This window comes from Schistocerca nitens, chromosome 1 (genome assembly GCF_023898315.1).
Source record: "Schistocerca nitens isolate TAMUIC-IGC-003100 chromosome 1, iqSchNite1.1, whole genome shotgun sequence".
NCBI lineage: Eukaryota > Metazoa > Arthropoda > Insecta > Orthoptera > Acrididae > Schistocerca > Schistocerca nitens.
Window position 1 is genome coordinate 150269221 of NC_064614.1, and position 15280 is coordinate 150284500.

Below are 15280 nucleotides of genomic sequence, written 5' to 3' on the forward strand. Positions count from 1 at the left end.
AATTCTTCATTCGAAAAGAGGGAGCTGTCAAGGAGAAATGATTTTAAATTACATTTAAAACTTGCTTCGCTATATGTCAGACATTTTATGTTATTGGGCAAATGGTAAAAAATTTTTATTGCTGCATATTGCTGCCTCTTCTCTGAGCCATTGACAGCTTTAACAATGGGTAATGAAGGTCATTTTTCCGTCTAGAGTTATAGGTATGTACATACTGTCCATCTCAAATTGTGATGTATTATTTATGACGAACTTCATTAGCAAAAATATATATTGTGACGGCGTAGCTAAAATGTCTAGCTTCTTGAAGAGGTGCTTACATTTTGTTTCTGGTTGAGCAACATATATTATTCTTACCACTCTATTTTCTGCAATCAATATTTGCTTTCTGAATGATGAGTTACCCAGAAAATTATTCTACACGACATTATTGAGTGGAATTGTGTCAATTCTGCCAGAAGGTTGATAGTCTGTTTCAAAGATTAGCAATTATATGAAGAGCAAAAGTAGCTGAGCTTAACTGTCTGAGAAGCTCAGTAATATGCTTGTTCCAGTTCAAGTTTTCTTCAATACATTCACCTAAAATTTTAGATCGTTCAAACCTGCTTACTAACTCCTGCTCAAGGGCAACATCAGTTATTGGAATGACAATTTCTTGTACAGAATGTAGTTTCTTCTTTCAAAACTTAAGGAGAGTCCATTTTCAGAGAACCACATAATATTTCTTTGGAAACTATCATTTACTAACTCTTATGTTGCTTTTTCTCTAATGGGATTTATTATTGCACTATTAACATCCGCAAAAAGTACTACTTTCGCTTGTTGAGTGTTAAGTGAAAGGTCATTCGTATGTGCAAAGCGTGAGTGGACCCAAAACTGAACCCTGTGGGACTCCTTTTGTGATTTTTACCTCAGTCCCTAAAATCTTCTGCTTTTTCCGAGATTATCTGAATCATTCAGCACAATGTTTTACATTCTGTTTGTCAAGTATGATACAAACCAGCTGTGTTTAAAGCCACCAGACCCATAAAACTTCAGTATCTTGTCATGATATCCACGGTCAAAGTCCTTGGAGAGACCACAACAAGTACCAACTGCCGATATATTCTTATTCAAGCTTGTACTATTTGATGAGTGAATGTATAAATAGTATTCTCAATAGCACAAACGTTTTGGAATCCAATCTGTGATGTGCCAAGTACATTGTTCCTACTTAAATGTGAGACAGCTCTTGAGTACATTACTTTTTCGAATATTTTGAAAAAGGTAAAGAAATTGTACGATAATTGTTTAAATCTTTCATATCACCTATGTTGTAAAGGAGTTTAAAAATTGCATATTTTAATCATCTGGAAAAATTCCGGTTAGATTAAGGACATTGCTTATTAAGTTGGAATAACTTAATTCCATGAAAACCAAATGCACTTTTTTTTAGAATTTTTATAACTGTGTTAATTCAGTGAAGGATGTTGGTTCTACTTTCTAGTTGCTTAAAATGTTGTGGAATGACATTTTTAATATATTCTCTTGCTTCTTCAACTGAACCACTTAATCCTATATTTGCCACTAAGTTTAAAAGTGGTCGTTAAAAGGACTTGCAACTCTTGGATTATCAGTCGCAACATTGTCATTTAGTTTAATTGTTATGGAGTCTTGCACAATAACTGGCTATCCTGCCTCCCGTTAGACAATGTCCCATGTAGTTTCAGTCTTATTGCCTGCATTATTTATATCTTTCCAGACATGCATACTTCTGGACATTTTAATGAATTTCCTTAGAATACTACAGGATTTTTTTGTAGTATGCAAGTAATGTTGGATTATGACTTACTCTGGCCTTTAAGTAAATTTCCCCCTTCCTCTTACATTAGATTTTAATTCCCTTAGTTATCAACGGCTTACTCGTTTTGTAATGTATCTTTTGGGTAATTTTTTAAGGAAAGAAACTTTCAATTACGGAGATGTTCGTGAACTCAACCCTTCCCCTTAAGGGAAGAAAACAATGTTTTCGAGAAACACTGTTTAGAAAATTTAGGTAACCTGTGTTCGAAGTTGACTGCAGAACGATTCTAATACTGCCAACGTACATTTCGCGCAAGGACCACGAAGATGAGATATTAGAAATTAGGGCCCGTACGGAGGCATATAGACAGTCGATTTTCCTTCGCCTTATTTGCGAATGCAACAGGAAACGAAATGATTAGTAGTGGTACAAGATTTCCTCCGCCACGCACCATGCGGTGGCTTGCCGAGTGTGTATGTAGATGTGACTGTAGATACACATTCCATTGTTACGAGAAGAGAAATGGTGAAGACTTATGCAGCGTTTAATTACGCTAATAAATTCGGGAAATAAATTAATACAGTGGGGTGACAAAAGTCATGTTATACCTTCCAGTATCGTGTCGCGTCATCTTTTGCTCGGCGTAGTGCAGCAACTCGACGTTTCATGGACTCATCAAGCCGTTGGAAGTTACAGCTGAAGTGGTTATTAGTACCCGAGAGGAATGGACAGAGTATTGGAAGAAAGATATAAGAGGAACATTAACAAAAGCAAAACGAGCATAATGGAATGTAATCAAATTAAATCAGGTGATGCTGAGGAAATCAGATTAGGAAATGAGACACTTAAAGTAGTAGATGAATTTTGCTATTTGGGGAGCAAAATAACTGATGATGGTCGAAGTAGAGAGGATATAAAATGTTGACTGGCTAGACAAGAAAAGTATATCTGAAGAAGAGAAATTTGCTTACATCGAGGATAGATATAAGTGTCAGGAAGTCTTCTCTGAATATATTTGTATGGAGTGTAGCCATGTATGGAAGTGAAACATGGACGATAAATAATCTAGACAAGAAGAGGACAGAAGCTTTTGAAATGTGGTGCTACAGAAGAATGCTGAAGATTAGATGGGTAGATCACGAAACTAATGAGGAGGTACTGAATAGAATTGGGGGGAAAAGAAATTTGTGGCACAACCTGACTATAAGAAGGGATCGGTTGGTAGACGCAGTCTGAGACATCAAGGGATCATCAGTTTAGTACTGGAGGGAAGCGTGGGGGGAGGGGGTAAAAATCGTAGAGGGAGACCAAGAGATGAATACAGCAAACGGATTCAGAGAGATGTAGGTTGCAGTAGTTATTCGGAGATGAAGAGGCTTTCACAGGTTAGAGCAGCATTGAGAGCTGCATCAAACCAGTCTCTGGACTGAAGACCACAAGGAAAAAAAGCAGAGAAAAATTTTCAACCTCTGCAAGAATAGGAGAACGCTAGACGCAAACCTTTCAACTTAGATTCGAACACCTTACGATTGTCACTCCGGTTTCTTCAGTGCTGTTGGTAGGTTGATGGAGATGAAACACGGCGACTAGTACAGTGCTTAAGGAACTCTTAGCGGAGCGGCAGTTGTTTTTCCGTCGGTGCTCACTGCATGAACGTGGCTGCGTCTCGCTGGATGAGTCAGTACAGTCGACAAGAAATCCAGCGGTGGAGCAGACGGACAGGGGCGGCGGAGTCTCGAGATTCCGAGCCACTGGAACAACGGCCCAACTGATGAGTCAGTACAGTCGACAAGAAATCCAGCGGTGGAGCAGACGGACAGGGGCGGCGGAGTCTCGAGATTCCGAGCCACTGGAACAACGGTCCAACTGACACCGCAGAGCGGAGTGGCCGCACGTGACTGACGTAGGAGTGTCCTCGATGAGGACACAGAGAGGAGCCCGAAAATATCACAAACCACGAGGCAGCAGAACGGAAGTCAGCGAAGCAAACAGAGCTCGGCGCTTCAGCGCCACAGTGGCGATCGATCCTTTACCGAAGCCACACCAGCATTCAGTTTTGGCACAGGAACCTGTAACGCGATACTTCTAACGGACCCACCAACTTCAAATGGCCGAATTCAGCGGCCGTGTGACCAGCCAGCGATCGTTAAATTTCACTCTTACAAGAGCTGCGTGTCAGAATCTCTACGCATTGCATTTTATGCAGTTGACGGTTGTTCTGTTTTCTGAAAGCCACGCTGTGATCTTATTGACTACACTATTAGCTACAGCATTTATATTATGTTTCACGTCTTTCACAATAACATTTGCATCATCAGCAACGAGAATAGTTTTTCTATCAGCTGATGTATTCAGCGATAGGTTATTGGTATACATCAAGAAAAACAATGAACCCAGAATGCAGCGCTGTAGCATTCCTGACTTCTGATGACCCCAATCACATTCGAATCTCTTCCCTGTTTGTCGACAATGGAAAACAACCTTCTGTTTCCTACTTTCCAGATACGACGTGGGCCATAATTGATCCAATAATGTTCCAACTTATAGTTAAGTATTGTACGGTTCACATATAAAATACCTTTGCTAAAGGAAACGGAAGATAATGCAGTGGACAGATCTGGTGCGTCTAAAAACAACGAGAAAGTCGAGGAACACCACAATGAAATTCGTGCACTTCCAGTATGCTTACAACTCTTTCGGCAGAGAAACATTCTCAACACGGTGAAAGAAATGAAGGTGGAGAACTAGAAGAGAAAGCTAAACCAGGAAACAAATGCAGCACACAATGTCACCCTCTCTATTTGACTCAGTTTTGGACAGAGTTATCAGAACGTGGCATAAAGGAGTCAGTGCGGTAAATGTGGCATGAGGTGGTCGTGTGACTAGGGTCTCCCGTCGGATAGACCGTTCGCCGGGTGCAAGTCTTTCGATTTGACGCCACTTCGGCGACTTGCGCGTCGATGGGGATGAAATTATGATGATTAGGACAACACAACACCCAGTCCCTGAGCGGAGAAAATCTCCGACCCAGTCGGGAATCTAACATCGAACCCGGGCTCTTAGGACTGACATTCTGTCGCGCTGACCACTCAGCTACCGGGGGTGGACGCTAAAGATGGCGGGACATAAGGACAGAATCGTCGACATAAAATGTCTGATCTTTGCTCCTGACACAGCTGTCATAAAAAATAACAGAAGAGCAGCCAAAAAAACCTCGAGAGACACCACACTAACTGTCAGGCAAAGCGGGACTACAAATCACCTATGAAAAAAAAAAGTGTTGCATGGACACAAAATCTACGGACAGACACCAACTGGTGGGGAAGTACGGGAAGATAACACAGCCAAAGAGTTTCGAATACCTGGCAGAGACTATACAGTATACACAAAACATGGTTGAACTCGACATTCAATGAAAGAAGGATCACGAAACTGCAAAAGGCGTAGGGACTTAGAACAAATCAATGTCAAATTAAGACACTACAGTACAGTAGTCTTACTAGAGGCCTTGTGTACTTCGGAGACAATAATAATCAAGGAAAAAACAAAAATCAAAGAGATGGAAAAACAAGAGAGGAATACACTGAGCGGCATGAACGGGTCGCTTCAGTGAGAGGGGATCTGGACAGAGGGACCGAAAAAAAACTGCACGAACAGACAGAACATTGATAACAAAATCAGGTATAGAGCGGCAATGTTTTAGGGGCACATACACACATTAAAAAAAGTTTTGCATCACCGCCGTTCCTAGATTTCCTGAAGACAGACGTTGACTGTGGATACTGTATGACAGACTGAGTCCCTTTGACTGTTCAGAGATGTCACTAAACCCGCCAAAGAAGTTAACAACCATACATGAGCAGCGCTTATTGGACGGATGGGGTCCGACAGCCGATCAGTTCCAGTCATTCCACCGGTAAGGAGGTACACGGCCCGTGTTGTCTGTAGTTCAACCATGCCTAGACTGCCAATACCGTGGTTCGATCGCGACCGCATTGTTACTTTGTGCCAGGAAGGGCACTCAGCAAGGGCAGTGTCCAGGCGTCTCGGAGTGAGCCAAAGCGATGTTGTTCGGACATGGAGGAGATACAGAGAGACAGGAACTGTCGATGACATGCCTCGCTCAGGCCGGCCAAGTGTTCCTACTGCAGTGGATGCATCTACCTACGGTTTATGGCTCGGAGGAACCCTGACAGCAACGCCATATACCTCCAATCGTACAATCGTCGGAGACATGTTTGGAGGTAACTCGGTCAGGCTGAACGCCTTAGACATACTGTCCAGCGAGTGCAGCAAGGTGGAGGTTCCCTGCTGTTTTAGGGTGGCATTATGTGGGGCCGACGTACGGCGCTGGTGGTGGTCATGGAGGAGCCGTAACGGCTGTACGGTACGTGAATGCCATCCTCCGACCGATAGTGCCACCGTATCGGCAGCATATTGGAGAGGCATTCGTCTTCATGGGCGACAATTCGCACCTCCATCGTGCACATCTTGTGAAGGACTTCCTTCAGGATAACGACATTGCTCGACTAGAGTGGCCAGCATGTTCTCCAGACATGAACCCTATCGAACATGCCTGGGATACATTGAAAAGGGCTGTTTATGGACGATGTTACCCACCAGCCACACTGAGGGATCTCCGCCGGAGCGTCGTTGAGGAGTGGGACAATCTGGACCAACAATGCCTTGATGAACTTGTGGATAGTATGCCACGACGGATACAGGCATGCATCAATGGAAGAGGACCCGCTACTTGGTATTAGAGGTACCGGTGTGTACAGCAATCCGGACCACCACCTCTGAAGGTCTCGCTGTATGGTGGTACAACATACAATGTGTGGTTTTCATGAGCAATAAAAAGGGCGGAAATGATGTTTATGTTGATCTCTATTGCATTTTTCTGTACAGGTTCCGGAACTCTCGGAACCGAGGTGATGAAAAACTTTTTTTGATATGTGTACATAGGATGAGCGATAACAGACTGACCGCATAGTTTTTTAAAGGCGTGACGACAAATATAACGAAAGCCAACTAGGTAAAAGTAACTGTGGAAGACCTCAAGTAAACGCACATCCACAAAGGAGGCATGACAGACAGGAAAAAATACAGAGAACAAAAATCAGAAAACAGAAATTTCTGGGAACGCGCAAAGAGAAGAAAAGAGGGAAGAAGTAGACGGAAGAGAGGAATAAGAAGGAACATAGCGAATACATGGGAAGACAACAGAAAGAGACGAGAAATATGACATGAAAATTGATTGTGTCTTAGAGATCTCCCTCACGGTAATTAAGGATAATAATAATAATAATAATAATAATAATGACCTCACCGAAATTTGATACAAGAAAGATCAGAGAATCGAACATCACAGAACACTGGGAAAAACAAGAGGCGAAAGATTGGACCAGCTTTAAACAAAAAATTGTGAACAGAGCCAAAGAACTGATCCCGCTGACTAGAAAACCCAGGCACCCTTGGTGGAACACTACCTGCGAAATCGCCCTACAAAATCGAAGAACAGCTTTCACAAACTACAACAGCAACAAAACACAAGAAACACAGGACAACTTCTATGAAATTCGAAGACAAACATCGAAAACAATAAGACAAGAGAAACGCAAATACATAAACTACCAGCTAAACTCCATCGAAGAAGACTTCAGAAATTTCAACACACGGGATTTCTACAGGACGTTCGCCAACCAAGTCAAAGGATACTCACCACAGAACCTCTGCTTCAGAAAAGAAGACAGAAAACTGGCACTTACCAACAAAGAAAACTGTGAAGAGCTCGCGAAGTACTTTTCAAAATTACTAAATTGCCCGGAACCTAACTCAACCTTCGAACCCCGAGAACCGGCCAACACACCGGAAGACTCACCATCACCAACAAAAGAAGAAATCCTCCACTGCATAAAGAAACTGAAAAACAACAAGGCAACCGGTGAAGACGGAATAACGGCAGAACTGCTGAAGAACCTAGGACCAAACTCGCTAAACGAAATCACACAAATCATACAGAACACCTGGACAACCGAAATCATACCTGACGACTGGAAGACCGCACTCATTCACCCGCTGCACAAAAAAGGTGACAGGACAGACACAAACAATTATAGAGGAATTTCCCTGCTACCGGTCATCTACAAAATTCTATCAACCTGCCTTCTCACCAGAACGCAAGGACAACTGGAACCCGCCATCTCGGAATACCAAGCGGGTTTCAGACCCAACAGAGCCTGCCCCGAACAAATCTTCAACCTGAAATCAATCATATCCCACATGACAAGCCCCAAAAAAATCATCTGCACTTTCGTCGACTTCAAAAAGGCTTACGACTCGATCGACAGAAAGTCCCTCATCCAAATCCTCAGAGAAAAAGGCCTAGACCAAAAGACCCGAAGACTAATCGAACAGACACTAACCAATACAAAATCCAAAGTCAAATTCATGGGCGAAATCTCGGACCCCTTTGAAATCCACATTGGCCTAAGACAAGGAGATGGACTATCCCCGCTATTGTTCAACATCGTCCTGGACAAAGTAATGAGCGAATGGGAAGCTGAAGTCAGGAGACAAAACACCTGGAGACCAGTCACATTAGGAAGGAAAAGACTGGAAATCCCTTACCTAGCATTCGCAGACGACCTAGCGATACTGACCTATGACCCAACATCAGCAAAAACACAGATCGAAATCCTGAAAGAATGCGCCGAGAAAGTCGGCCTACAAATCTCTTTTGAAAAAACGCAAGTCCTAACAAGAGAAGGCGACGACATCACAACCAAGTACGGCAAAATTAAAGGGGTCACACACTTCAGATACCTAGGCGAAAAATCATCGAACCGACCGGAACAGAGAAACTGGCTTACGAAGACAGACAACAGAAGACACGGAAATCACTAGGCATGGTACGAAACGTCTACAACAAACAATGCATTTCCAGAAACACCAAGATCAGACACTATAACACAGTGATCAAACCCGCCGTACTGTATGCCAGCGAAACACTACCACTCAACAGGAAAATCAAAATTGAAGAAATCAAAAAAGAAGAACGCAAAATCATGAGGAAAATTTTAGGAGGAAGACCCACACCAGATGGCTACAGACTACAGAAGAACTCAACAGTAGAAGCATATTCGAACATCGAGAACGATATGAGAAAAAGGCACCTTAAATTCTACGGACATTTAGATAGACTCCCTGAAACAAGACTCACCAAGAAAATTCTAGAACACATCAAGACACTTAAAGTCTCGACACCCTGGATGGAAGGAGTCCGAAAAGACCTACAAGTAAATGGCACCACAAACACCACAGACAGAAGCACCTTCCGAAAACACATAGACAATTGGGAAGTAAAGTCAGAAGCGCTAAAACAGCGGACCAAACAAGAATGGTCTGAGGAGAGAAAAGAGGCCCTCTCCAAGAGAATGAAGGAGTACTGGAAGGACAAGAAGAACAAGCCTTCAAAGTCATAAGCTTAACGATTTCCTTTTAGGGAAAATCCGCCAACAATAATAATAATAATCTATATATGTATATAACAGGCAATGTCCTGACTGACTGACTCTTCATCGCCCAGCCCAAACCGCTAAGGATAGAAGCTTGAAGTTTGGTCAGGGTGTGGATCTTATACGGTACATGTCGTTTTAGAAATTCCGCCCCTAATAGAGTGAAACAGGGGTGAAAGGGTTTTGAAAAATGTCATTGTTTTTGCACTTTTGGAGCTAGACCTACGAAAATTGGTTTTTGGTTTCTCGGTCAGGGAGATGTACGTGTTTCAGTTTGGAAATCTAACGCATAGGGTGTCGAAATAGTGGATGAAAGTTTTTTTTAATACATCATTGTTTAAAAATTAGTAAAGTATTTTTGATGCTACATATTTGAAAGTTAGTATTTGACTTATCGGTTTCAAAATAAAAAATGAATTTCAGTGTTTTTGGCAATTCAGCACATGAGAAGTGAGATAGGGCATAAAAGCAATGGATGGTGAAGCTTTGACAATGCCAGCCACTCGTGCTGGCGAAACGTCAGAAAAATCATCAAACACACGTCCGCCGAAGAACCCGAGACAGAAGCCAACAGGCAGTTTGTCAACAAGTGATCACGAAAGTCTTAACAATTTTGTTTTATGAAAATATTTCATTACGTGGTCATTTTCGAAGCTGAACCTACGAAAACTGGTATTTATCTTCTCTGTTAGAATATATAAGGCAGCTAAGTCATAACACCCCTTGTATCTCCCCAACCGTAATAGATACAAAAATGCCGTTTGGACAGCGAATTGCAGGGATAGGGGCTACTTGAATACATCACATTTCATATTGTGCTATTTTTTATTACAGGGCTATGAGGCCATCTTTGGTTTTTTAAAATGGAACCCTACGACAAATTTTAGCGTAACATGATGGGTTTAAAAAGACAGTTTCAAATATGTGTATATCATAATATTTAGGCGAATAGTTTTTGAGACACAGATGTGTTCTCGTATCGTGTTCGTCCTTCAAAGTGGCGTTGTCCAATGCGACCTTTCCTGTTGACCACTGAGGAACTTAACAGGGAAGACGTTGTTATCCTGCTTCTCGATAACGCCGGAAGGTGACGCACGAGGTAGCTGGAGAAAAGGGTATAAATATGCTGCTGGGATAATGAGACATCAACATTTTTTGCCCACCGTTTTTACTGTCTACTCTGTGCCACCTTTATGTACTAATTGTTGTCAAACTCAAGGCTGAAGAGCGGCGTATTGTGCTGCTGACAGCCCGCCTTTATATAAGGTGTTTAAAATCACAATAAAGAAAAAAAAATGAGACATCGCATTTCTGTCACAATCTCTTGGAGCAGACATGTACACGAACGAGGAAAAGTTAGATATGCTTCTAGTGTATGGTGAAAGCAGAAGAAATGCTTTTACAGCAATAAAGCGATATGGAGAGCTGTATCCTGATCGTGAGCGTCCTACGCGCCAGCTTCTTGCACGTATTTGCAAGAAACTACTTGAATCGGGATCATGGAACGCCATACAGAGGACAAGGCAGAAAACTGCAACCGGCGAGGTACAGGAAGAGGGCGTGCTAGCGTTGGCGCATAACGACCCTACTGTTTCGTCGAGACGTATCGCCTCGAAATGTGGTATAAGTCAGAGAAGTGTTTTACGCGTATTGCACCGGCATAGATTTCACCCGTTTCACCTCTCATTACGTCAAGCACTCTCCGGTGTCGATTTCGAACGGCGCCAGGAATTTTGCCGGTTTGCAAGATGATCCAACGTGTTTTCAACGGGTGCCGTTTACTGATGAAGCGACTTTCACCAACCACGGTAATGTGAAGTTGCATAATATGCATTACTGGTAAATAGAGAACCCTCATTGGCTTCGACAGGTACAGCATCAGTGGTGCGGCATCGTCGGAAATGTCATTGTGGGCCGTACGACATTCCGGGTATACTAAATGGCAATAACTGTGCACAGTTCCTGCGAAACGTTCTGCCCATTTTGCTCGGAGAGGTACCACTAACTATGCGTCAGTGCACGTGGTTCCAACATGCTGAAGTGAAGTGGCCAGCCCGGTCTCCTGATTTGACCCCTCTTGATTTTTTTCTGTGGGGAGCAATCAAACATAAAGTGTATGCTCAAATACCAACTACGCCAGACGATATGAAGCAATGTATCATCGAAGCGTGCGCTGATATCTCACGTGACACCCTTGCAGCCGTTCACAAATCATTCGAACGGCGACTACAAATGTGCATTGCAGCAGAGTGTAAGCATTTTGAGCACATGCTTCAGTAAACTTTTGTATCACGTACAGTATGTATTTTGCATCTTTGTGTGTATTTGCTTCGTATTGCGATCAGTAGTAAATATTTTCAAATAAATAACAAACACGTACGAAATAATTGTGACCAATAAGGGCCTCCTCATTTACATTTGTATTTCTGTAACTTAAAATGTATTAACATCTTGTAGTATTTTAATACTGTATGTTGCCTATTATTGCCGGCCGTTGTGGTCGAGCGGTTCTAGGCGCTTCAGTCCGGAACCACGCGGCTGCTACGGTCGCAGGTTCGAATCCTGCCTCGGGCATGGATGTGTGTGATGTCCTTGGGTTAGTTAGGTTTAAGTACTTCTAAGTTCTGGGGGACTGATGACCTCAGAAGTTAAGTCCCATAGTGCTCAGAGCCATTTGAACCATTTTTTTAAAAGGAGTGAAATAGGGGATTAAAACTTTTTAAGAAAATGTTTCATTATAGTAAAAAAAATTTTAAAGTTAAATCTGTGTAAATTGGTATTTCAGTTTTCAGCTGTATATAAACAAATGTGCGTTAGAGGATGAAAGTCTGTATGGAAATATCGCAACACGAACGCAAAAAACACGATTAACAAAAGTCTTGGACTCCGGCTACCAGAATTGCTTTTTGGTTAGAAATACATTCGGAAAAGTCCGTGCTTCTGTGGCCTTAATTAGCGTGAAAAGTTTAGAAGGTGAACAATATTAAATTAGATTAAAAGAATCTGTGCAGAGCGTACAGTCTACGCGAGCGAAGCAGAAGGCGCTAAGGTAGTAATAACAATAGAGAAAGTAGCTAATGTCCTCACGCTATTGCTTACGACGACTAGTGCTCGACACAGAAAAGCACACTCTTTTCCCGGGTCCGAACTACGAGGCTGGTAGCAAATTATGTGTACTGAGACGCGTCACTACCCTCTTATACGCTGCGTTCACTGCAACACTGCTAGCGAAGAATCGGACGACAGTCGTGAACATGAAACTTCCTGGCAGATTAAAACTGTGCGCCGGACCGAGACTCGAACTCGGGACCTTTGCCTTTCGCGGGTAAGTGCTCTACCATCTGAGCTACCCAAGCACGACTCACGCCCCGTCCTCACAGCCATACTTCCGCCAGTACCTCGTCTCCTACTTGCCAAACTTTACAGAAGCTCTCCTGCGAACCTGCAGAACTAGCACTCCTGAAAGAAAGGATATTGCCACGCTGTGGCTAGGCCATGTCTCCGCAATATCCTTTCTTTCAGGAGTGCTAGTTCTGCAGGTTCGCAGGAGAGCTTCTGTAAAGTTTGGAAAGTAGGAGACGAGGTACTGGCGGAAGTAAAGCTGTGAGGACGGGGCGTGAGTCGTGCTTGGGTAGCTCAGATGGTAGAGCACTTGCCTGCGAAAGGCAAAGGTCCCGAGTTCGAGTCTCGGTCCGGCACACAGTTTTAATCTACCAGGAAGTTTCATATCGGCGCACACTCCGCTGCAGAGTGAAAATCTCACCCTGGAGTCGTGTACATTATTACCTGGCTACCCTGCGAGTAGGCACGCGTGAGCACGGCGGCGCGCAGCCTGTGTGAGCCACGGGCTGCTGCTGCTTCTGCTGCCACTCACCTGCTGCTACCTGCCGCTCGCCTCTCGCTCGCTGCCTCCACAGCCGGCAGACAGCGTGTGCAGCGCCGGGCCGGGCCGCCGTCAGCTCTGGCCTGCTCTGCCGCTGTATCAGCAGCTCTGCTCGCTGCTCACCGCTCACTGCTCGTGTCACCTCAGCGCCCGACCGCCGACCGCACACGGAAACGAGGCCTTATCGGCGCTCGTACGGTGACGGCAGCAGGTGAGGTGCCGCCTCTTGCACTGCAGGACACGCCTGGACAAACAAAAATCAGCCGCCACGCATGTGGGAGGTCGTCGCCTGAGAACGGCTTGACCGGGGTCTCCGATTTTTTTCTTTTGCGTTCTTTATTGTCAGCACAGGGTTCGTATGGAAGAAAGCCCTCGAGAAATCCGTCAGAAAAGTCGGAAATTAAAATCAGTTTTCGAAGATCATCGCTCCAGAACGGCTCGACTGATTTGGTAGGTCTTTTTTCGTTTGTGGTAATGGAATTTTAGGTACGAAAAAGAAAGTAAAAAAAAAACGGTGCGTTCAGTTCGACAGTTCAGCTGTCACATGTTTTCATCACAAAAAAAAATCACTTTGACAATTACTCGTATTAAAGGGGGAAACGTTATTACCGAAAATCTCGAAAACTTCTTCGCCGATTTACTACAAATTTTCACGCGACAGTCTAACGAAATTTCGGACAGATGTAGGCTATTTATTTTTGTAGTATATTTATAATATACAGACATGTATACAATATACAGAGTGAAGAAAAACTCACGCACTCGGACTTCGCAGCGCAATTCTTCACATACTGGCAATACAAAAATATATCTAACAAAATTTCGTCTGGCGCGTATTTTTCTTCACCCTGTATGAAGGGGCAGTGTAGTTACCAAACCCTCGGAAAGTTCTTGAGCGATTTACTTCCACTTTTTAGGCGATACTCTAATTAACATTCGGACGGACAAGCCTGTACACTTTTGTAACGTATTAAATAGTATATATGTATGAAGGGGAACGTTCTTACCAAAACCATCGAAAAGATCTTTGACGAGTTCGCTTCAAATTTTTACACAATGCTCTACTGGACATTCAGACGGAAATGGATATAGAGCGGTTAGGGGGTGGGGGTGGGGATAGAGGAGACGGTCAGAGAGAGGGTGGAGGAGGAGATATAAGGAAATAGGGGGTGGATGACAACATGGGCAGAGGTGAGGGGGGGGGGGGTTGGGAGGAATTTAAGATGTATATTCAATTTTTGATTGATTTTTATTTCTTAGTTATTTAAATTTAGAGGTTTGAATACGTCTTCCAACGCAAGGGTAACAGTTTCGGAGGAATGGTGCTTGCCACCTCGGTGAACTTATTTGCAGATTGGGATCGTATTGATAACACTATCTTCATCCACTATAATCGTCAAGATCTTTTCGAGGGTTTTGGTAAGAACGTTCTTTTTCATACATATATACTATGTAATACGTTACAAAAGTATACAGGCTTGTCCATCCGAATGTTAATTAGAGTATCGCCTAAATTGCATTGTCGGGTTCGGTAGTTTTTAAACAAAAAAAGGCCCAGACGGAAGAATAAACGATATAATTAAAAGAATATATATTACCTTATTTCCATATGAAGGCAACAGCCTTGCCGCAGTGGATACACAGGTTCCCGACAGATCACCGAAGTTAGGCCCTGTCGGGCGTGGCCGGCACATGGATGGGTGACCATCCAGCCGCCATGCGCTGTTGCCATTTTTCGGGGTGTGCTCAGCCTCGTGATGCCAACTGAGCAGCTACTCGGCCGAACAGTAGCGGCTCCGGTCTCAGAAAACCATCCTAACGACCGGGAGAGCGATGTGCTGACCCCACGCCCCTCCTATCCGCATCCTCATCTGAAGATGACACGGCGGTCGGATGGTCCCGATGGGCCACCTGTCGCCTGAAGACATAGTGCTTTACTTCCATATAACACATGAAGGCATCCACAAGAAAAGTTTCATATCACTAAATTAAGCGATAACATGTGATATGCACTTTGATTTTGTTAACAATTATTTCAGAAACGCAAAATCATGAAGACCTGAGCAGCTAACAATGACGATTATAGTGGATGAAGAC

At 43.4% G+C, this 15280-nt stretch overlaps 1 pseudogene; it reads right to left on the bottom strand.

Annotated features, from left to right (window-relative positions):
* The window catches only part of LOC126243660 (lysosomal alpha-mannosidase-like), a 275619-nt pseudogene extending 262315 nt beyond the window's left edge, over positions 1 to 13304 (bottom strand).
* Positions 13305 to 15280: the final 1976 nt, after the last annotated feature.